Source organism: Gekko japonicus, unplaced genomic scaffold (assembly GCF_001447785.1).
Source record: "Gekko japonicus isolate JY-2015 unplaced genomic scaffold, Gekko_japonicus_V1.1 scaffold1239, whole genome shotgun sequence".
NCBI lineage: Eukaryota > Metazoa > Chordata > Lepidosauria > Squamata > Gekkonidae > Gekko > Gekko japonicus.
In genome coordinates, this window is record NW_015172594.1 from 100,196 (window position 1) to 123,350 (window position 23,155).

General features: G+C 48.9%; 1 protein-coding gene across 1 annotated transcript in view; it reads left to right on the forward strand.

Annotated features, from left to right (window-relative positions):
* The first annotated feature begins 20,568 nt into the window (after nt 1–20,568).
* The window catches only part of BCAS1 (breast carcinoma amplified sequence 1), an 87,864-nt gene continuing 85,277 nt past the window's right edge, over nt 20,569–23,155 (forward strand). Inside the window, exon 1 of the mRNA XM_015421547.1 lies at nt 20,569–20,669. The gene's annotated coding sequence lies outside the window, so the exon portion shown is untranslated. The remainder of the gene's footprint in view (nt 20,670–23,155) is intronic.

A 23,155-nucleotide genomic window follows, 5' to 3' on the forward strand; every position in this document is an offset into this window, starting at 1 on the left:
CCAACTAATTTATGCAGTAGCCAAATCGCTCGCTCACAAATTTCATGCCAGTAGCTCACAGAGTAGAATTTTTGCTCACAAGATTCCACAGCTTGGAGGGAACATTGCCCCCAAGAAAGGGGGAGGGTATGTGGCAGAGGCAAAGTGGAAGTCTGAAGCAGGAGGGAAGAACTGACAAAAATTGCTCCATTGTAAGTCCCCTTGAGTCTGAAATGGAGGCTAAAAGTATCCTAAACATAAGAACATAAGAGATGCCAATGTTGCATCAGGCCAAAGGCCCCTCTAGTCCAACACTCTGTCACACAGTGGCCAAAAATACCAGATGCCATCAGGAGGTCCACCAGTGGGGCCAGGACATTAGAAGCCCTCCCACTGTTGCCCCCCCCAAGCACCAAGAAGACAGAGCATCACTTGCCCCAGAGCCCCTATCTATACCTTGTGGCTAATAGCCACTGATGGACCTCTGCTCCATATGCTTATCTAATTCCCTTTTGAAGCCGTCCATGCTTGTAGCCGCCACCACTTCCTGTGGCAGTGAATTCCATGTGTGAATCACTCTTTGGGTGAAGAAGTACTTCCTTTTATCCGTTCTAACCTGACCGCTCAGCAATTTCATGGAGTGCCCACGAGTTCTTGTATTGTGAGAAAGGGAGAAAAGGACCTCTTTCTCTTAAACAAGTCTCCTTCTGATTTTCCCATTCCTTTCTTTAAAGCTGTACCTGGGAAATATGGTAGCCCTACTGAGCCAAAAAGGATGACTATAGCCATGTCGGCATGAAAGGGAAGACTTCGACACCTTGTTCCTTCCAGCAAACTCTCCCATCCGCTTACCTGCTCATATGTTAGATGCTGATATTTCCCAGTTGGTTCTCCACTGTGGGATCCCATTGCTGGTTACAGACCTGATCATGTGGGTAGCTCGTGTCATTTGGGGCTTAGTTCCACACCACTCTTAGTGACTGAAGAGTTTTCGGCTAAACATTAGGAAGAACTTCCTGACAGAGGGGTTCCTCAGTGGAACAGGCTTCCTTCGGAGGTGGTGGGCTCTCCTTTTTGGAGGTTTTCCAACAGAGGCTAGATGGCCATCTGACAGCAATGCTGATTCTGTGAACGTAGGCAGATCACGAGAGGGAGGGCAGGGAGGGTTGCATCGGTGCTTAGTTCTCGTGGCCCTTTCTGACACGCCCAGGGAAATGCTGATCACCACTTTGGGGTCAGGAAGCAATTTTTCTCCAGGCCAGTTTGGCTGGAGATCTTGGAGGTTTTTTGTCATCTTCTGGGTGTGGAACAGGGGTCACTGGGGGTGTGGGGGAGAGAGATTTGTTAATTTCCTGCATTGTGCAGGGGGTTGGACTAGATGACCCTGGAGATCCCTTCCAACTTTATGATTCTATGGTTCTATGATTCTGTGGAAGCAATTACAAAGACAACACCTTTGCTACCACTGATACAAAGCATAATGTTTTAATTATTTTTAATTAATTTATTTATTACTTCAATTTATACCCCGCCCTCCCCGCTGAAGCAGGCTCAGGGCGGCTTAAAGGTAAAGGTAAAGGTTCCCTTGCTCGAAAGCCAGTCGAATCCGACTCTAGGGTTGCGGTGCTCATCTCCGTTTCAAAGCCGAAGAGCCAGCGCTGTCTGAAGACGTTTCCGTGGTCATGTGGCCGGCATGACTAAACACCAAGGCGCACAGAACGTTGTTACCTTCCCACCGAAGTGGTACCTATTTATCTACTTGCAATTTCTTGCTTTCGAACTGCTAGGTTGGCAGGAGCTGGAACTAGAGACGGGAGCTCACTCCGTCATGCGGCACACTGTGGGGTAGGGCTGAGTCATTGTCTTTTGCCATATTTTGATGGTGAACTAACTGTCCTTAATTGTCACCATAGAAAATCTGATCAGCATTAGATGTAGACTGGTGTCAGGCCCCATATGTAATGTGGGCATAGATGTTAGGCACCTAAACAGAGGCAGGTGGCCAAAGATATATTACCAGGCACTGGTTCCTCGTTTGATGTTGTGCTGATTAGGTGCGGCCCATCAATCAAAGGCCTGGTGGAAGAGCTCTGTCTTACAGGCTCTGTGGAATTGTAATAGATCCCACAGGGCCCTGATGTTCTCTGGGAGCTCGTTCCACCAAAGCAGGGCCGCTACTGAGAAAGCTCTCGCCCTGGTTGCGGCCAGCCTGACATCTTTTGGGTCAGGGGGGACAAGGAGATTTTGTGATTTGGCAAGGTGTGAATCTTCCGTTCCCATGGACACCCTCTTGATTTGCAGATCTGGTTCCTGCTCCAAAGCCATAAACGCTATTGTCTTTAGATCTCCAAACCAGATTAAGGGAGTAGGGTCACTTGCTCTTTCCATTCCAAGAATGCCGGGGTTCGCTGGGGATTTTCCATAGCTCTCCAAGTGGGTGCAATGGCGCGGTGTCTTCTCCATCCCAAAGAGTCATGGGATACATTCCAGGGACGCACATGGTCCGTATGTGCAACGGCAGGCCCAGGCCAGCCTATTTCTAGGCAAGCATGAGATGCAGAACAAAGCAACACACAACATACAGCAATCCCTGAATACATATTGCATAGGTATTCATGCTAGAGACACACATAAGCAGCATCACCACTATACAGAAATACAAACATAAGCTCATATCGTTACAATAGGTAGCCAGTGCAGTGCCTTCAGCGCAGGTTGAATGTGCTCCCTCAAGGGGAGACCCAATAACAGCCTGGCTGCCGTATTCTGCACCAGCTGTAGCTTCCAGATTTGGGACAAGGGCAGCCCCATGCAGAGAGCATTACAGCAATTCCTGTGACATGTGAGACAATGGCACCACCAGGGGTCATTTCCTGCAGGAGCGCACAGGAGCGGAGCTCCGGCAGTAAAGAGCCCAGGGGGCCGGCCCGTGCCACAAGCCCCACCCCTTGCTCCCAGCAGCCCTCAGTCAGAGCAAGAAGCAGCCAGGTAAGTTGCAGAGCTCCCCCTGCCCCCCTCCCCCACGGTCCAAAACAGTCCCGTGGCACCTTTAAGACCAGGTTTTATTCAGGTACAAGCTCTCCCTCCTCTGCGGGGACAGATCTGCATGTTCCGCCCCCCCAGTAGCTAGCAATCCAAAACAGTCCATTGGCGCCTGAGCGGTGGGTGTTGCCTTCTGACACACGTCCGGTGATGTCAGGGGGTGTGGCATATGCAAATAAGTTGTGCTAATGAGTTATGCTAATGAGCTCCTGCACCTCTTTTTCTACAAAATGACCCCTGGGCACCACCTTCAGTTTTAACTCTTGTGGATCTAAAGTTAGTTTCCTTACTTAGACGAACAGGCAGATGACAGATAAGATGGAAGCAAACAGAAGGCTTGTCAAGGAAATACTGAGTAAAACCACAATGTTTAACTAGTGTTACGAATATTCCCTTTAATCCATTGTTTTCTTTCAAAGCACACACCCTTCATGTCAGCACTGGATCAGCTACGTTTTTAAACTAGTTGTAATTCATCTTCAAACTACAGATATCCTCTGAACATAAGAAATTACTTTGTTGGACCAATGATCCATCTTACTTAGCATTTAGTTTCCAATCGTAGCCACAGGTGATCCTGGGAGACTCACACACAGGGTATTCTAAGGCTAATACCATTCTCTATTCTCCTTAGCTTTTGACAGTCAGAGATCGGCTGGAGCAGTAGCCAGGTCTACTCCATGAGCTTCATTTATTCAAAGACCAGCACTTTCTTTCATAGGTTGACCTAGTCCAGGCCTCCCATTTACCCGCACAGGGTGGAGAATTAGCTCCAGCCTCAATTTCCTGCGCCCAAGAAATTTACGAGGAGAAGAAAAACTGGCCTCCACATAGCGACACTCTAAGAATTTTCCCTAGTCTCTGTGGTAAAGATGGTAGCGACTAGGGGAAGCAATTCAGGGCATCACCTGGAAGTGATACCACATCCTTCCTAAACTCTGCCCTCCCTGGGCACCGCTCCCCTAATCTCCCAGTATTTGTCAAGGCACTATTGGGAGTCCTAGCCCAGCCATTTTCTTTAACGCTTTGATCATCTTCAAACCTGATGCTAGAATTACATGGGCCTCTCCTGGACAACTTTTCAGCAGTGTTGTTTAACACGGCAGCTTGTCTCCCAGTCTCCATTCCTAAACATGCTTTTCTACCTGATCCCAAATCTCCCAGCTACCCAGAGGTTCTCACCTTGGAATAGGGAGAACAGAAGTGTACTGCTCTGTCTTTCCCCACTTTCCATGGGCGCCTTCTGTCCTCCTCTTGTCCCCAGGTATAGCTCTTCTTCTAGATCCCCATCCATGTTTGCTGTGTGCATTATCCTGCTCTGCTCCCACTCCACTTGTGTGCCGCTTCTGTAATACCATTTTCCTGCATTGTTAACATATCATGTCAAATACTTTTTCCTTTGCTTCAGATTTCTGTAATCCTGGTCTGGTTACGTTGCGCGTTAGAGGTCACAACCTGCTGATTGCATTGGCTTACACTGTGTGGTCTGCTTTGAGTCTCAGTGAGAAAAATGACTATACATTAATTAATTAATTAATTAATTAATTAATTGAAATGGCCTTCCTTCCATCAGAGAATTTTTTCCCTTGGATCCAACCCATGGGATTGAGAAATGCTTCCCTCCCCAACCTAAATTTCCCTATTCAATATTCTATAAATTCTCAGGGGCTCAAGCAAACCAATTTCCCCATCCGTTGTAACTGAGTCTCAGCTACTCTCAACATTCCAGAGGCGATAAGCACGCTCACTAGGCCAGTTTTGGGGGCTTTTTGCCTCCCATTTGGTTAATTTATAAAGTCTTATTTTACACATTCCTAGGGAGTGCCCTGAGAACCCAGAAGTTCTCAACATACCTGCAGTGTTGGAGTAAAGGAATGGAGTCCAGCATGACTGGACACTGGAGGGTGCTGTATTTCCCTTTGCACTAGAACCAGGATGTGTATAGGTGTGATGCCTCCCTTTGTCTAACCTGGAAGCTTTTATCTGACTCCTTCTTCTCTTGCCTTTGTTCTCTCTCCTCATGGTCTAGCAAGAGGCACGATACCTCTGCAGATCTCGCCTGTGCAAGTAAACCAGAAATACACCTATGATGTCATCTTCTATACATGTGCAGCCAGATTAGCTGGCCACTTGCAATAGGCAATAATATCATTTAGATAAGGCTTCGGTTTCTTCTGCTACTACAGATGCATGTGAATGTGACTAAACTTCCATAAAAGTAAGTTTTTGTTTCAGTTGCCAGATACTGACTTGAAAACAGCTTACACCATTCTCCTCTCCTTCATTTTATCCTGGCAACAACCCTATGAGGTAGGCTTGGCTGAGATTACAAGACTGGCCAAGGTCACCCAGCAAGCTCCATGGCATGAATGGGGATTTGAACCTGGGTCTCCCAGATCCAAGTCCGACACTTTAACCATGCTGTCCCTCTGTATGTGAAAGAGAGAAAGACAGCAAGGAAATTATTGCAGTAAACAAATAAATAAACAAATGCTATAATTCACAGTGCTCTCTGGGAAGCTGAGTAAGGTAGGAGAAAGAAAGAAAGAAAGAAAGAAAGAAAGAAAGAAAGAAAGAAAGAAAGAAAGAAAGAAAGAAAGAAAGAAAGAAAGAAAGAAAGAAATGCAGTTTACCCATTTTGAAGATCAGTCCTTCAATCCCAGGGTAAACATGCCAGGGATCTAAGCAGAGGTCGTTTCGTAGAAAAAGAGGTGCAAGAGCTCATTAGCATAACTCATTAGCATAACTTATTTGCATATGTCACACCCCCTGACATCACCGGAAGTGTGTCAGAAGGCAATACCCACCACTCAGGCTCCACTGGACTGTTTTGGATTGCTAGCTACTGGGGGGGGCGGAACATGCAGATCTGTCCCCGCAGAGGAGGGAGAGCTTGTACCTGAATAAAACTTGGGCTTAAAGGTGCCACTGGACTGTTTTGGACCGGGGGGGACGGGGGGCTCTGCAGCTTACCTGGCTGCTTCTTGCTCTGACTGAAGGCTGCTGGGAGCAGGGGTGGGGCTTCTTGCATGTGCCCACCCCCTGGGTTCTTTACTGCCGGAGCTCCGCTCCTGTGCGCTCCTGCAGGAAATGACCCCTGGATCTAAGTATTGGTCACAAACCATGAAATACATGTATACTAGTTCAAGGGTAACTTTTAGTTGCTTCTTCTGAACAGCAGGCCTAGTATAGCTGCTTTTTAAACATGTGTCCATGTAAACTAGGGATGGGCATAAACTGAATTTTATTTATTTATTTATTTATTTATTTATTTATTTATTTATTTACATTTTTATCCCGCCCTCCCCGGAGGCTCAGGGTGGCTAAAAGGCATATAGCTAATAAAACAGTAAAAACAATACAAAATATTAAAAATTCATCACAATTTATAGCCTATCTTAAAACAAGAATTTTGACCTGTTTGGGGTTCACGAACCTGAAGAACTGGGACGAACTGCCACTAATTCTGGCACAACTCATGGAGGCTTGTGACTGTGAAGAACAGAAAGCATGGGTTTTCCTACTTTCTGCTCTTCAGGAGAAACAGCTGTTTGGTTTAAATGGCTCACTGCCATTTAAACCCTGCCTTTACCTACCATTTAAATGGCCCTGCTTCCTGCTTTCTGGAAAAGCTGCAGGGAGCAGGAAGAAGGGCTTAAACCTTTGCGGGGGGGGGACTTTACCCCCACCTTTATGCTGGCCACGGCTTGCCAGGAGAAAGGGAGAAGGGAAGCATCTTCCCTAGTGATTCCCTCCTTTCTCCTGGTCACACAGCCAGGAGAAAGGGGAAAGGGAAGCCTCGTCCCGGGTGATCTGCCCCCCCTTCTCCCTTCCACAGCTTGCCACAGCCAGGAGAAAGGGCTGCAGCTTGCCACAGCTGGGAGAGAGGGGGAAGTCCCTTCCTGGAAGATCCCCCCCCCCATTCCGCCACATCCCAAACTTGCAAGACCAGTTTGGTCCATGTGAGGCCAGTTTGGTTTGGGGTTCAGTCCGTGGACCAGTGTTCCCTCTAAGCTGAGTTAGTGTGAGCTAGCTCACAGTTTTTTAGCATCCAGCTCACACATTTTTGTCTTTGCTCAGGAAAGAGGGTTCCAGAGCAAATTAATTTATGCAGCAGCCAAATCGCTCGCTCACAACTTTAATGCCAGTGGCTCACAAGGTAGAATTTTTGCTCACAAGACTCCACAGCTTAGAGGGAACATTGCCGTGGACTGCCAGAGACCCTGATCCAAACTACCTTTTCCCCCCAGTCCCATCCCTAGTGTAAAGTGCCATCAAGTTGCAGCTGATTTATGGCAACCCTGTATGGTTTTCAAGGCAAGAAACTAGCAGAGACGGTTTGCCAATTGCCTGCCTTTGCATAGTGACCCTGCTTCGCTTCTGAGATCTGACGAGATCAGGTTAGCCTGGGGGGGTATTTTAAAAAGCAGTTTGAGGTGCATTGGGGGTGGGTGAGTCAGCAACCGTTTAGAACAAGAGAACAAAAGACTTCACCCCTGCATGTGCACGATCCCCCCACGCATGCACACACAGACTTGTTTGGAAAGTGTCCATTCACTTCCCTAGTGGGAGGGCCAGGAAGCAATTCCCAAAAGAAAAGTTAATTCTTCTGCATTGCTGATGCTATCTACAGTCTGGCAGAAAGCAAGGGTGTGTTTTCAGTGACTGAAATGCATGAGTCAGGCCACGATCCAGCCAGATCAGGTGACATGATGAAGAGAAATGTCTGCATAAGAAACACCAGAGAGAGAGAGAGAGAGAGAGAGAGAGAGAGAGAGAGAGAGAGAGAGAGAGAGAGAGAGAGAGCGCCTCTGGCAAATAACGAAAGCAATACACCTCCAGAGTAAATAAAGCAAGGAAGAGATTCTACTTCTCATAGGGTGGCAAGTCATTATTTGTCCGGTGGCCCTTGCATTGAGGAAGCAGTACAGAGGACTGGGCGTATACCCCAAGATGACCACGGGATTTTTCTCTCTGTGTTGACCCTGTAATCTTCTCTGGTTCAAGTGTTGGTTCAGTAGCCACTGATAATGCTGTTCCCCTTTCCACTTCTGCTCCAAACTCAAGAGGATCTTTGAGGATAAAAGGAGGCTGATACCAAAGGTCCATTCTGCATCTGACATTTGCTCCACATTTTATCAGCAGTCGACCTGGTTCCCCCTTGCCTCGGAATATCTGTTTTCATAGCATTGCCTCAGATCCTGGTTTCTGCATTGGCCAGTGTCAGCGCGCCATCTATTTTGTTTTCAGTGCTCGCTCCTGCCTTGGTATGCAGATTTTCCTGTGTCAATACTTGCCTCAGCAGTCATTAGCCGCCTGAGCCAAGTAATTCATGGCGAGGTGATAAATACAGAGTGGAAAATAGGGGCAGGGGAACTGACGGAGATCAATGAAGCCCTATCAAGTTGTCTGCTTATTGCTCCCTTCAAATCGGAAGCAGAGGAAGGGAAAGGTGCCGCTCAATACCACATTCAGATACCCCGGGGCAACACCGTACTGACTCTGAAGTCACCCCTGAACAGCCATAAATCTATGCAGAAGGTACCATAAAACTCAATGAACAAAGAAAATGAAAGTGGCATGCAATGCAGAGGGAGATTAACCTCCCAACATGGCTGTGGAAAAACTTCAAGGAAACAAATGTGTGCAGAATCAGCCTTACTCAGCATCCCAGAGGGCACTGCAAAGGATAGCTTATTTATTTATGGCAAAAACGTCCTTGCTTTTCCTTCACAGTGCTCAGAACATCCTACATACAGTAAGTCTCCTACTGGGGCACCACTCCACGCCAGAGCTCCTCCGTTTCATCACCTGTATTGCCCGAATGCTTTTATTTTCATTCTCTGGGTAATTTACCCATCATGGAGCTTTCCTGCAATATCTGTACGTACCCTGCTTTACTCCCTAGTGGAGACTCAAAGCAGCTCATAACACCGTTCCCCTTGCCTCCATTGCTCGACAACAATAACACTGGAAGGTAGGTTAGGCTGCAAGAGAGTGACTGACTCAAAGTCACCCAGTGAGCTTCCATAGCAGGGTTCCCAAATCCCCCCGGGGGGTGGATTTCCCCCCGCTTTCAAGGCCCGATTCCGGCTCCCGTGGAATCGGGGCCCGGGGGAAACCCCACCCCCCGTGTGCGCCACCCGGAAGTGACGTCGCACGCTGGAGGCGGGGCCACGCCATTTGAGGGGAAAACTCTTTGTTTTACCATAGCATTTCCAGCGATTCCTAGAGTGGCATGACATCACTTCTGGATTTTCCTGGAGGGGAAGTCATGCCATCATGCAGAAATCTCCCCCATGTACCCCGTCCATTTCCCACTGGCCAGTTTGCAGAGGATGACAATTAGATCTCATGGGCTACATGCTAATTGAGGGCCAAACTGGACATCATATAGCACATCCATGACTGGATCTCCGGATCTGTGCCCCCATTTTTTAAAAGTTAGCTATTGGAGATCTCAGTTCAAATTAGAGCTGCATTTCTAGGCACAAGGAGAAGGGTTAACTCCCCAAGGTTAGAATTAGTCCTAGTAGAGAAAGAAGACAAGTACTGGTTTTGTCTGTCTTTTTCCATACTGACATTAATTTCAACCTGGAGACATGATTCAATCAGGAAAATAGTGGAGAGGTAAAGAACCAGCCCACCCTCCCCAAAGCATCACAACTCTAATCTCTACCACCATTCAGCTATTTTTAGGCTTTAAAAAAATCAGGAGACCTCATCACTGGCTTGCCAGTGTAACATGTATTCTGGCCTTGAGAGTGTGCCCTAGACTAGAACATGAGCCAGAATCCTCTGCAGCAGTCAACAGTTGTCTGTCTGACATGCTGGGATTGTTCAGCAGACAGATCAATGTGGCAAGGAGTCCATGAGGTTTAGGGTCGCCAAGTGCCTACCATTTGTTGGTGAGGGGCTCCTGTCTGCTGGCCTGGGTCACCTGGAAGTGTCGTCATCACACCGGGCCCGTCATTTAGGGGACATTCTAGCATTCAGCCAAAAACTATATGGTCACCATAGAGATTTTAGCTGAACGCTAGAGCGTCCCCTTTCTTCATATATTTCTGCTATCCACACATCATATTTACCTTATTAAGTCCTTAATTTTCTGCTAAATAAACCTTTGCTGTTCACCTCACATATAACTACAGCCTTAGTCTACCAGGTATGCAAATAAGAGACCTTTAGGAAGCACACGGCTTACATGCCACCAATCCTTTTTTTTTTAAAAAAAGCCTTGTGTCCCCCTTTTTATTTGATTGTGGGCTGTTGGGGTAGAAAGAATCTATGGGAGAGGCCAGAGTGGAGGGACTGGATATTCTTCAGTCCAGAAGGCAGTTGGCTCATAGCCTCCCCCCCACACACACACCATGGCTGTCACATTTAGGGCTGCCTGCTAACCTCCAGGTTGGGCCTAGAGATTCTAGAAGTACAACTGTTCTCCATATTACAGAGATCAGTTCCCATGGAGCAAATTGCAGCTTTGGAGAGTGGACTCTATAGCATTATACCCCACTGAGATCACTCCCTACCCAAAACCCACCCTCCTCGGCGTCTACCCCTAAATTGCCAGGTATTTTCTGACCTGGAGTTGGCAACCCTAAAGCCCATAAAATAGTTTATATAGAGAGCCTTAACTACATGTTATATTTTTTCCAGATCTACCACAGGTAGGGTTGCCAGCTACAGGTTGGGAAATACCTGGAGATTTTTTTTTTGGGGGGGGAGCTGAGGAGGGTGGAGTTTGGGGAGGGGAGGGGACTTCAGTGGGGTATAATGCCATAACAGTCCCCCTTCCAAACCAGCCATTTTCTTCAGGGGAATTGATCTCTGCCACTGGAGGTCATTTGTAATCCCAGGAGATCTCCAGCCACCGCCTGGAGGTTGGCAGCCCTAGCCACAGGGTTGCGACCTGGGCACTGAAGGGGGGGGGGAATGACCTGTCTCTTTAATTGCAGCTTAATGGGATGTTATTCACCCGTGATGTTATTTACCTGCATGCCATGAAAAGTGTCAGCGGCCCATTTCCACACATTAAGCTTCTATTAAAGGGACAGGACGTTTTTCCCCCAGGGCCACTTCCTGGCAACCCTGAGGTCTGCCTTGGGTCCTGTCAGACCAGATGTGCTGCAACTTAACTCTCCTGTGCTCGAGGCCCTACTTCAAATTGGGGCCATTAAGTTTGGGGGACTAAGCTCACCCCCCAACACACAAATAAAATTAAAATGTTGAATTCGCTGCCAGAGGATGGACGGTTTTAAAAGGGGATTGGATAGATTCATGGAGGCTAGGTCTATTAGTGGCTACTGGCCATGGTGACTCAAGGGAACCCCCACATTCAGAGGCAATTAGCCTCTGAATACCAATGCTGGGAGGCAGCATCAGGGGAAGGCCTTGGTCTTTGGGCCCTGTTGCTGGACCTCCGGAGAAAAGGGTTGCTGTGAGACAGGATGCTGGACCAGATGGACCACTGTCAGTTAACACTGCCATTCTCTGGAATGGGTCTGATCCAGCAAGGCCCTTGTTATGTTTCAGTGCTCTTATATACCAGGGGTCGTTTCGTAGAAAAAGAGCTAGGGGAACTCATTAGCATAACTCATTAGCATATGCCACACCCTCTGACATCACCGGAAGTGTGTCATAAGGCCACACCCCCTGACATCACCGGAAGTGTGTCATAAGGCCACACACCCCGCCCGCAACGGTCCCAGCTGCCACCCCGCCGGCCTTTCAGCTCCACTGCCGAGCCCCATGAGGGGCCCGGCGATGGACCTGCAAGGCCGGCGGGAGGACAAGGAAACCCCGCGAAGGCCCTCCCTGGCCCCGGGCAGGCAGGGGTGGGGAGAGGCAGGGAGGAAGCAACTTACCCTCCCTCTTCTCCTGCCTCCTCCTGGCTGAATGAGGGCCGGAAGCGAGGCGGCCGGAAGCAGGGGGCAGGGCTTCATCATGTGCCCCGCCCCTTGTACCTCACCTGGGGGAACTGCGATCCCTCACAATCCCCCCGAAATGACCTCTGTTATATACCAGTTACCTTACCTGAAATGGCCTATGGGAGATGGTATTTGTACCATGCCAAAGTAGAGTTGCTACTCTCCAGGTGGCACCTGGAGATCTCCCACTATTACAGTTGATCTCCAGACGGCCAAGATCAGTTCCCCTGGAGAAAATGGCTGCTTTCGAGGGTGGAGTCTATGGCATTATACCCAGCTGAGGTCCCTCCTGTTCTCCAGTTACTTCCCAACCCTGAGCTGGCAATCCTATGCCAAAGGCCTACGTTTTAAGTTTCTCCTGGGACCACTTCAGATCAGGAAAATATGCTTAAGCCTCGCTCCCCCAAGTACTACAGTCCCATTTGGAATCAGGCCTCCATGCATCCAAGAATTAAGCTTTCTGCGTGCTCTGAACACAGAACTCTCAGTGTATCTCTACTTTGACAGAATCTGGGGTAGATGTGTAAATGGTGTGATAAACAGTAAGGCCTAAGTAAGCATTTAAGGTAAAAGGGAACAACCGAGGGGTGGCGGAATGGAGAGCCACCGTGGTGTGATGGTTAGACTGAGAGTTAGGATCTGGCAGACCAAGATAGGGATGCCAGCCTCCAGGTAGGACCTGGGGATCCCCTGGAATTACAGCTCATCTCCAGTGCAGAGATCATTTCCCCTGAAGAAAATGGCTGCTTTGGAGGGTGGACTCTATGGCATTGTGAGGTCTCTGTTCTCCCCAGGCTGCACTCCTAAATCTCCAGGAGATTCCCAACCTGGATCTGGGAACCCTACGCAACCACCCCCTGCTGGTGGCCAGAGGGGACCTGGAAACCCCAGAACTGCTGCTCTGCCATGGAAGCTTGCTTGGTGGCCTTGGGCCAGTCACATGCTCTCAGCCTAATCTACCTCACTGGGTTGCTGTGAGGACAAAATGGAGAAAGGGACAACATAATGAACCACTTTTGGGTCCCCAGAGAAAAGTGACTTATAAATGAAGTAAATAAATAAATTCAGAAAGATACACCTGGGCATTTTCTTCTGTAACCATTGGCCTAAGTTTCCTATCCCGTATTGAAACCCCATTTTCTGTCCTGATCTAATTGACAATAATCACCGTGTGTTTCCCATCATGCCTCTGGCATCTAGTAATGCTGCATCACACAGACTAATTAATTGCCAGGTGTTCTGTCCTGGGTGTCATCAAGCATATGGATAGCCTGGAGGAATGTCATATATCAAGTAGCAATACAGGGATAGATTCCAGCTGTGATTTCCAGGATTACGGTGGCTTGAAAGTGCTACTGTGGTCATGGAAACCCAAATGGGAATCTAACTGTAGAGTGCCATGTTCTGCAAATGTATTTCTCCATACTAACCATGTATCTGGTGATGTTGAATCTGTGGGCCCTTTGGGGAAATCTGAAAATGTAGTGGGTGCCACAAGAAAATGGCTGCCATGGAAGATGATATTAGGGTTCCCAGTTCCCCCCTGGCCATTGGTGGGGGTTGGGTAGAGATTTGGAGGTGGAGCCTGGGGAGGAAGAGAAGAGGAAGAAGAGAAGAGATTGGATTTATACCCCGCCCTTCACTTGGAGTCTCAGAGCGGCTTACAAAGTCCTTTCCCTTCCCCTCCCCACAACAGACACCCTGTGAGGTGGGTGGGGCTGACAGAACTCTGACACAAACTGCTCTTTTTCAAGGACAGCTGTGCCAGTCCTGGTGACTGACCCGAGGTCACATCAGCAGCTGCAAGAGGAGGAGTGGGGAATCAAACCCGGTTCTCCCAGATTAGAGTCCGCACACTTAACCACTACACCAAAGGACCTCACTGGAGTACAATGCCATAGAGCATTGTACCCTCCAAAACTTCCATTTGGTGTAGTGGTTAAGTGCGCGGACTCTAATCTGGGAGAACTGGGTTTGATTCCCCACTCCTCCTCTTGCAGCTGCTGGATGACCCTGGGCAAGCCATAGTTCTGTCAGAGCTGTTCTTGAAAGAGCAGTTCTCGAAAGAGCTCTCTCAGCCCCACCTACCTCACAGAGTGTCTGTTGTGGGGAGGGGAAGGAAAAGGAGACTGTAGGCCACTCTGAGACTCCAAGTGAAGGGTGGGGTGTAAATCCAATCTTCTTCTTCTCCAGGGAAACTGATCTGTGTAGTCTGGAAATGAGCTATAATTACGGGGGATCCCCAGGCTCCACCTGGAGGCTGGCATACCTAGATCATGGGACCAATAACAAATTGGCTGCCATGAAGGCTACGTCCAATCACAAAACACTGGGAGGCTCCAAAAAGTTTAGGAGGCTTTCTTCTCCCGTGATGGAGGCAACTGTTTCCAAATAGGTGCTCTTTGAAAATACAAAGCTGTGGTAATTCCCACTCTGTTCTGCTGAAGCACTTCCTACTCCAAACTGAGTTGGAAGAAAGCCACAACTGACTTTTTGCATTGGGAAAAGATGCTTTGGGGGGAAAGCAGCTGGACGCCAGGAGGAAACACACTGGCGGGTGACATGGTGCCTATGGGCACTGTGCTGGAAATCATCAACCTATACAGATAAGGCCTAGGTGAGATCTACTTCCACTTTGGTGTAGTGGTTAAGTGCGTGGACTCTAATCTGGGAGAACCGGGTTTGATTCCCCACTCCTCCACTTGCACCTGGCTGGATGACCTTGGGCAAGCCATAGTTCTGACAAGAACTGTCCTTTAAAGGGCAGTTCTGGAAAGAGCTCTCTCAGCCCCACCTATCTCACAGGGGGTATCTGCTGTGAGGAAGGGAAGGGAAAGGAGTTTGTAAGCCACTCTGAGACTCCAAGTGAAGGGCAGGGTATAAATCCAATCTCCTCCTCCTCCTCCTAATTCTGTGGCTGTATTTCATTCACTCTTGTCCCTTCTCCCACATGTGGGGGGAAGGGGTGACAGTGAGAATGGGACTGGGATTAAGATCCAGTTATGACAGGACAGGGGGATAGACCCTTCCTCCCTTAAGAGCTTCTCTTTTTAGCCAGGCAGCGAAATATTGGCAGAGTTTAAATATGAAAAGGAAGTGGAGCACTGACTGTTTAGAGAAAAATAAGTAGGCTCATTAAAGAAGAACAAACTGTTATAGAACAGAGAGAACCTAACTGCTGAAGGAGGAACAACAACAACAAGGAAGCTCTGCAGGAGCAGGAAGACTCCAGAAGAGCCAATCAGGAGACAGCAAGGACACAGTTTGAAATTGTGGGCAGTCCCTAATCTACCTATGCTAACTACCAGCCCTTCAGCTGCCCCCCTGTAGGGCGATCTTCAGATCTTCTTCATAAGGCTACACTATAGACCTTGCATATTCCAACAGGAGAGATGCAGCTTTCTCTCTGTGGCTTCTAAAACAAGAATGTAGAAGAAATACTGCTGATTCAGACCAAAGGCTCATCTAATCCAGCATTCTGGTTCCTACATTAACCAGCCAGAAAGTCACAAATGGGCACAGAAACCTAAGCCTCTGCTAGCTCTTGACTCCAGGCAGGGTTACCAACCTCCGGTTGGGGCCTGGAGCTCTCCAGATATTACAGCTGATTTCCAGGCTAGATAGATCCGTTCCCCTGAAGGAAACGGAAGTTTTGGTGGACAGGCCTTATAACATAACTTCTCCACTGAGCTGTCTTCCTTCCTTAAACTCCACCCTCCCCAGACCCCCACCCACAAATCTCCTGGAATTTCCCAAACTAGAGTTGGCAGCTCTATCCCAATTCTTTATAGGTGTACATTCTCTTCCGGACTGCCTCTCTCAATATGCCCCAGGAAGAGCATTATGATCTGGAAATAAGAACCTCCTCGTGGTCCCCAGCACTCGACCAGGGCCAGGGCCTTTTCAGGCCTGGCCCCTGCCTGGTGGAACTCTCCGCCTAAGGAGGCCCGCACCCTACAGGACCTGTTCCCATTCTGTAGGGCTTGCTAGGCAGAGATGTTCCACTGGGCATTTGGCCAAGGACAGCGACAGCCTGGCACTCTCACATCCTTCCGCCCTTCCCACTGCTCTGCATTTTACTTCACCCAGGAGCAAGCGGGTATTGGAAATTTATCTCCATCTTGGATTGTACTGTTTTTTTAGTGGTTGTTGGATTTTAATGCTGTTTTAAGTCTAGTATTGTTGCATTTTTTATTGATGTAAGCCGCCCTGAGCCCTGCTTGCAGGGAAGGGCGGCCTAATACATCTAATTTAATAAATAAATAAATAAATAAATTTTCATTTAGCCACTATCGCCAATAGCCATGGATAGACCTACCCTCTCTGAATGGGTCTAATTCCTTTTTAAAGCCACCTCTAACATTCGTCAGGGGAACATAAGAGGAGCCAAGCTGGATCAGACCAAAAGCCCATCAGGTCCAGCACTGCGTGCTCTCCAGGGACTGTTTGTGGGTGCTTCTGGTACTGGAGGCACTTGAAGAACCACTTTCTTTCATTCATCCTCAATGTTAGATCGCACTAACAAAGGACTCGTAGAGTGATTCAGCAAGTGATTCAGCTTTATTGGAAGTAACGAACAAGCGCTCAACTCAGTAAGAAACCAGAACAGAAAACAGTGGGAGCTTATGCTCCTTTTAAACATAACCGGGCTAATGTAGCCACGCCTATTTACAATTAACAACCAATGAGATTGCTTAGTTAAGGACCAATGGAAGTCTTTCCCTCCTAGGGAATGGTATCGTTCTGATTGGTCGCTGTTACGAAGCGACCAATAGGAAGTTCGCTCGGAGGAGCCCTGGTATGGCTCGAAGCTTAACATGGGAGTCCTATGAGGTGATTCATGTAATCGTTCCAATACATTACAATTCCTCCCCCCTAAGTTAAAACAACATACCCTAGTTTATTATTTACATACAGTCAAGTCATGCCATTGTACATCAGCTATTCCACAAAACTTTATTACAATCATAGTCCTTCAGATAAGTCGGCATTTGCCGCGAACGCTGGGACCTGCGAAGCGGGGCAGGCTCCATGGGCGTACAAGGCTGTGGGTCAGTGTGGGGTTCCATACAGCCTGGTTCAGGCACAAACTCTACTGGGGTTTCAGCCCCGCACACAGGGTTTTGCCCTGACTCGGGGACAGTACCGGGCAGTTCGGTACTCACCGCCTGTTCTGGGGGTCTCCACTCAACGTCAGAGGATTCAGCCGTCGGAGAGTCAGCGCTGTCCGTAGCCCAACGCCTCCGTAACTGATCTATGTGGCGCCGCCAGATTCGACCGTCAGTCAACTGCACCACATACATGCGAGTACCCACAGAGTCGGATATTACCCCAGGAAGCCATAAGTGACCATTAGCATAATTTCGGGCGAAAACCTTGTCTCCTTTTTCAAACATGCGCACCTTCGGTTGCGGTTCTGTACGCTCGGAGTGATCGTCAGTTAGATCCGGATGTAACCTGTTTAAGCAGGTTGTGAGTCTGCGTCCCATTAACAATTCGGCCGGACTACGGCCTGTAGAACTGCAAGGGGTGGTATGCTGCCGCAAGAGGAAAGCACCCAGCCTTTGGCTCCAGTCACCTTCGTTCATTTTCCCTAGGGCCTCTTTTGCCGTCCTTACCATCCGTTCGGCCTGGCCATTAGATGCCGGATGGAAGGGGGCCGAAGTCATTTGGCGGATGCCATTACTCGTGAGGAACTGCTTAAACTCCTCAGAGACAAATTGAGGCCCGTTGTCACTGACGAGGACGTCAGGCAACCCGTGCGTGGCGAAAAGATGGCGGAGCGCATGGATCACGGCTAGTGAAGTGGTTGTTTTCATGCGCACAACCTCTAACCATTTAGACATTGCATCCACTACTATGAGAAACATGTTCCCCTGGAACGGGCCAGCGAAATCCAGATGCAATCTGGCCCAGGGTTTCCCTGAAGACTCCCACCTCTGAGGCGGAGCTTGTGGGGGTTCCGGCCTGACTTGCTGACACTGGGAACACACGCGAACCCAATCCTCAATCTCTTTATCCAGCCCAGGCCACCAGACATACCCCCTGGCCAACGCTTTGGTGTGCACCATTCCAGGGTGCCCCTCGTGCAGAGATTCTAGAACTCTGTTCCTGAGCTTGTCAGGGACCACCACCCTGTTGCCCCATAAAACACAGCCCTTAGAAATGGACAGTTCACTTTGGCGGCATTTGTAGGGTCCAAATTCAGGTTCAACACTCCCAACTGGCCACCCCCTCCAAACCCAGTTTAAAACACGGGACAGCACGCTATCTTTAGCCGTGTGTGCAGCAATGTCCCTGGACGATACAGGAGCCTGAGGGAGTTCGTCCAGTGCCAAGACCTCACAAGCAGGAGCAGGGTCGGGTCCCGCACAGGGCAATGGGCAGCGGCTGAGGGCGTCCGCATGTCCGATTGCCTTCCCAGGCCGGTGTTCAAGGTCATAATCGTACGCCTGCAAAAAGAGCGCCCATCTAAGCATGCGCGGGGACATGATATTCGGCAGTTGCTTATCGGGTGCAAAAATCCCCAGTAGCGGCTTGTGGTCAGTGACCAGCAAAAATCGCCTGCCAAAAATAAAGTCATGGAACTTTTTGACAGCCGCTACTAAAGCCAGACCCTCCTTGTCAATCTGGGCATAGTTCCTTTCTGCCTCAGAAAGAGATCTTGAGTAAAAAGCGATTGGCGCCTCGCTCCCATCAGGCATCAGGTGGCTCAAAACCGCGCCAATTCCAAACGGTGAAGCGTCCGCAGCTAACACCAGGAGCTTCTGGTCATCATAATGCGTCAGCACGTCATTAGACACCAACAGCTCCTTAACCCCCACGAAAGCCCTTTCTTCGGCCTGTCCCCACTTCCATTTCGCCTCCTTATGCAAAAGTGCGTGCAAAGGGGCCGCCACTGATGCCTTATGCGGTAAAAACGCATGATAAAAATTGAGGAGTCCTAAAAATGATTGGAGCTCCTTCTTACTCACCGGCCTGGGGGCGTCTCGGATTGCAGTCACCTTGTCAGTAGTGGGGTGCACCCCGTCTGCATCAATCCTGAACCCCAAGAACTCTACACTGCTAACTCCCAGTGTACATTTTGAACGTTTTACTCTGAGCCCAGCGTTTTGGAAACGCTTCAAGACCTCCTTCACCCGGTCCATCAACTCATTTTCAGACCTCCCCGCAATTAACACGTCGTCGAAGTAGGGCACCGTTCCTGGTACCCCCCTCAAGAGTTGCTCCATCAGGCCCTGAAAGATGCCGGGCGCCACATTTACCCCGAACTGTAGGCGATTCACCTTAAAAGCCCCCCTATGGGTAACAATAGTCTGAGCCTCTGCAGCCTCAGGAGTGACAGGCAACTGCTGGTATGCCTGTGCCAAGTCTAATTTGGCAAAGATCTTTCCGCCCCCCAATGAAGCCAGGATGTGGCTAATAACCGGGACGGGATAGGAGTGTTGTTGTAACGCCTTGTTAAGGGTGCATTTATAGTCTGCGCATAAGCGTATGGACCCATCAGGCTTAACTGGTGTTACTATAGGCGTCTCCCACTTGCTGTGAGGAACAGGTTCCAAAATTCCTTGTTCCACGAGTTTATCAATTTCCCTCTCTACTTTAGGCCTGAGGGGAATTGGAACCTTCCGATATTTCAGTCTGATCGGCTTTACAGATGGGTCAAGTTCAAAAGCAACCGGGGGCCCTTTGTACCGCCCCAGACCCTCTGCAAACACATCAGGGAACAGGTCATACATCATATCCCATTTATTCTCAAGCAATTTGTTAATCCCTGAAATACCAATGCCCAATGGCTCAAACCAGTCCAACCCCAGCAGGTTGACCCGGTCTCCCTCAGCAATAAGACATGACAGTTTAACACATTTCCCCTTATACTCAACATGTACAGTGTCTCTTCCGGCCAGGGGAATCTCGAAGCTTAACATGGGAGTCCTATGAGGTGATTCATGTAATCGTTCCAATACATTACACTCAACCTACCACACCTAAACCTCACTGGATGCCCCAGAGTTCTAGCACTTGGGCATTGCTAGGAAAATGGCCCTCTTTCTCTCTCCATCCAATGCTTTGATCGTTTGGCAGTGGAACTTACTGCCACAGTATGCAGTGATGGCCTTTTTTGCCATCAGGTCATAGCTGACTTAGGCTGACCCCCGTGGGGTTTTCAAGGCAAGAGATGTTCAGAGGCGGTTTGCCATTGCCTGCCTTTGTGTCACACCCCTAGTATTCCTTGGTGGTCTCCCATCCAAACACTAGCCAGGGCCAACCCTGATTAGCTTCTGAGATCTGAGATGATATCCTGGTGTTCCCCCTTAGATGGCAAATATGGAGGGAGGCTCACTAAAAGTGTGTCTTCTGGTTTCCTTTCATCCTTTCTATGCTTATTCCCTAGTGAAGCTCCGTAACTGGCTGCACAAACCATTTGTTTAAAAAGAGCCATTTGGGTTTTGGGGGGGGAAATATAGCGTGTGCCTTTAACCAAACAGGTTTGGGTTGCCCTGCAGGCCAGGTAAGGAAAATAGTTTAGCAGGGCAGTTGAATGTCACAAACTCCACCCTGTCGGTGTGTTTCCACTTTAGTGTTTGTGAGGTTTCATTCTGAAGATTGCCCAAGGCTAGGCTAGGTACCTGCTGACCGCTGGGAAGGGCTCTATCTGCCGGAACAGCTCCACGGGAGCCCAGCAGTGCTAGGCTGTCGGCTGAACAGCTGCACCTGGTAAGCGATTCTCTCTTTATTGCTTTCTTCTTGGATAATTGAAAAAAAATTAGACGGGTGCTGTTTTATTCCCCCCCCCCCACTCCTCCTTTCTTTCCTTCTCCTCTGCCCCGAGCTCTTTGGAAAGCTGTGTAGGACGAACCTTTAGAGGGACTCTCTGCCAACTTCTCCAGTTGCAAAACAGAGTGGAGTTTTGTTGTGCTTGCCAGCGTGGTTAGTGGGGCTGTTATTCCTCCCCACTGGAGGTCGGTGCCACTGAGCTGAATGCAAAAATACGCCACAAGGGGATGCAGAGCTTTTCCTGCCAAATCTCTGATAGGAGAGAGCCAGCTCAAAGGCATACATTACCCACCCAAGTTGTTCAAGAAGGGGCAGGGAAAAGGCAGGATCCCTAGCAGTATCTCAGAGTGCAACTCTCAGCTTGTGTGAGCTGGGACAATAAGGAGAGCAAATGCATATTCATATAACAATCAGATTTGCAGCAAACAAACCAGCATACCAAGAATTAAATCCCCTCCCCATTGCTATGGGGTGGAAGCTAGCGGAGAAACAGCTGGTGGAGATCTGGCAAAATGGGGGCTCCAGTCTAAAAGAGGACAGGAGGAAATTATTATCCAAGCCCCTCTATGACCTCCCTGTCTGTTGTTAATGGGGAGCCGTTGTACTTCCTTCTCGCAATAGCCCCGAGAGGAAGGTTAAGCGGACAGTGACCCGTGCAAGATCATTTGTACCTTGATCTGCCAGCTCTGAGCCCACCAGAATTCTAGCCATTGTGCCATTCAGCCACTCAGTTCAGCAGTGGGCAGTCAAATTTAAGATTGGGAAGACTCTATTGGAAGCACCTGTTCTACCCTTCAGCTCAGATGGTCGTATCCTCCCTCATCAGGTTGTTGTAAGAGTCATAACTCCTTGGAAGAAGGGTGGGATAAAACGCAACAGGAGCACCGACCCCTAATTTGGAAAATGGTTTCCATAGTGCTGTAACTACTTCTGTCCATCTCAATAATCCGCACAACAGTCCTACGAGGTAGGCCACTGTTGTTCCTGTTTTACAAATGGGAACTGAAGAGAAGTAGGAATGGGACATCAAACAGAGTAAGTCCAGACTGACGTCAATTCCATGGTAGGAAACGAGAATCAGGACTGTGTGGGCGACACGCACCATCCACACGTCAAGCTGGGAAATTCCTGGAGATTTGGAGTTGGAGCCCAGAATGAGCAGGATTTGGGCAGGGTTATAATGTCATAGATTCCACCCCCCACAGCAGCCATTTTCTCCAAGGGAACTGATTTCTGTGGTCTGCAAATCAATTGTAATTCTGGGATCTCCAGGCCCTACCTGGAGGTTGGCAACTCACCCAGGTCTTGCACCAACTGGAAGCCTGTGCATTATGGTTTCATTCTATAGGAACCACTTACACATTTAATCCTCTGCACCATACCAGGACATATAAATGATTCTTGCCTATTTATTTATTTATTTATTTATTGGGATTTGTATCCCACCCCATCCAGTATTCAGCTCGGGGCGGCTAACAGACGGCCATGCCGAAGTTAAAATATGCATACAAACAACAGCATAATAAAAACACTATATCTTGACATAAAATTTGGTGCTCTGATAATTTACATAAAATCCAAGATGGGCGACGTCCCACACTGGCGGCCAAGTTCTTCCCAGCGGGAGCGCCAGGAAGAATGTTTCCCCAGCTCTATTGGGCGACATCTACCCCTACTATATTAGGTAGATGGTTGGAATATCATTGGTGGAATAGTGGCGGCGGCGGCTCCCCCTCAAAGGCCTGGCGGAAGAGCTCCGTCTTGCAGGCCCTGCGGAACTGCACTAGGTCCCGCAGGGCCCGGATCTCCTCCGGGAGCTCATTCCACCAGGTGGGAGCCGCCACCGAGAATGCCCTAGCCCTGGTTTGGGTCAGCTTCACTTCCCGGGGGCCTGGAACCTCCAGGCGATGGAAGTTCCCCGATCGCAGTGCTCTTGGGGGAATGTTACTTGGGGGAATTGTTACTGTCATGTGAGAACCAATCCAGAGCAGGGACTTGACCCAAGCTAAGCGCAAAAATGTAGGCGGTATCAAGTGTACAGCCTGCTTTCGTGCAAAGTCAAGAAGGGGGGTTTGGAACTTGATTCCCTTACCCTGTCTTCCTTCCGGCAGCAACCCAAAATGCCCCACCTGAGGAACAGCAATGCATGGGAAATCGATGGTCTGACATGGGAGGAGGGAAACAGTGAAAATTACCTCCCCTTGTATCTGTGGAAATCCTATGTTGGATCTGACCCATCGTTATTATGCCCTATTAGGGCAGATGGTGTTTTCCAAAGTAACATAAGCAAAAAGGCCTCTGCCCCAATTAGTTTACAATGGAAACCTAAGGGGAGAGAGAGAGAGAAGCGAGGCAAGGATAACAAGGAACGACGGAGACCAAACATGTGCTTAAGCTTCATTTCTGTTCAGAACAGGACTAACGGC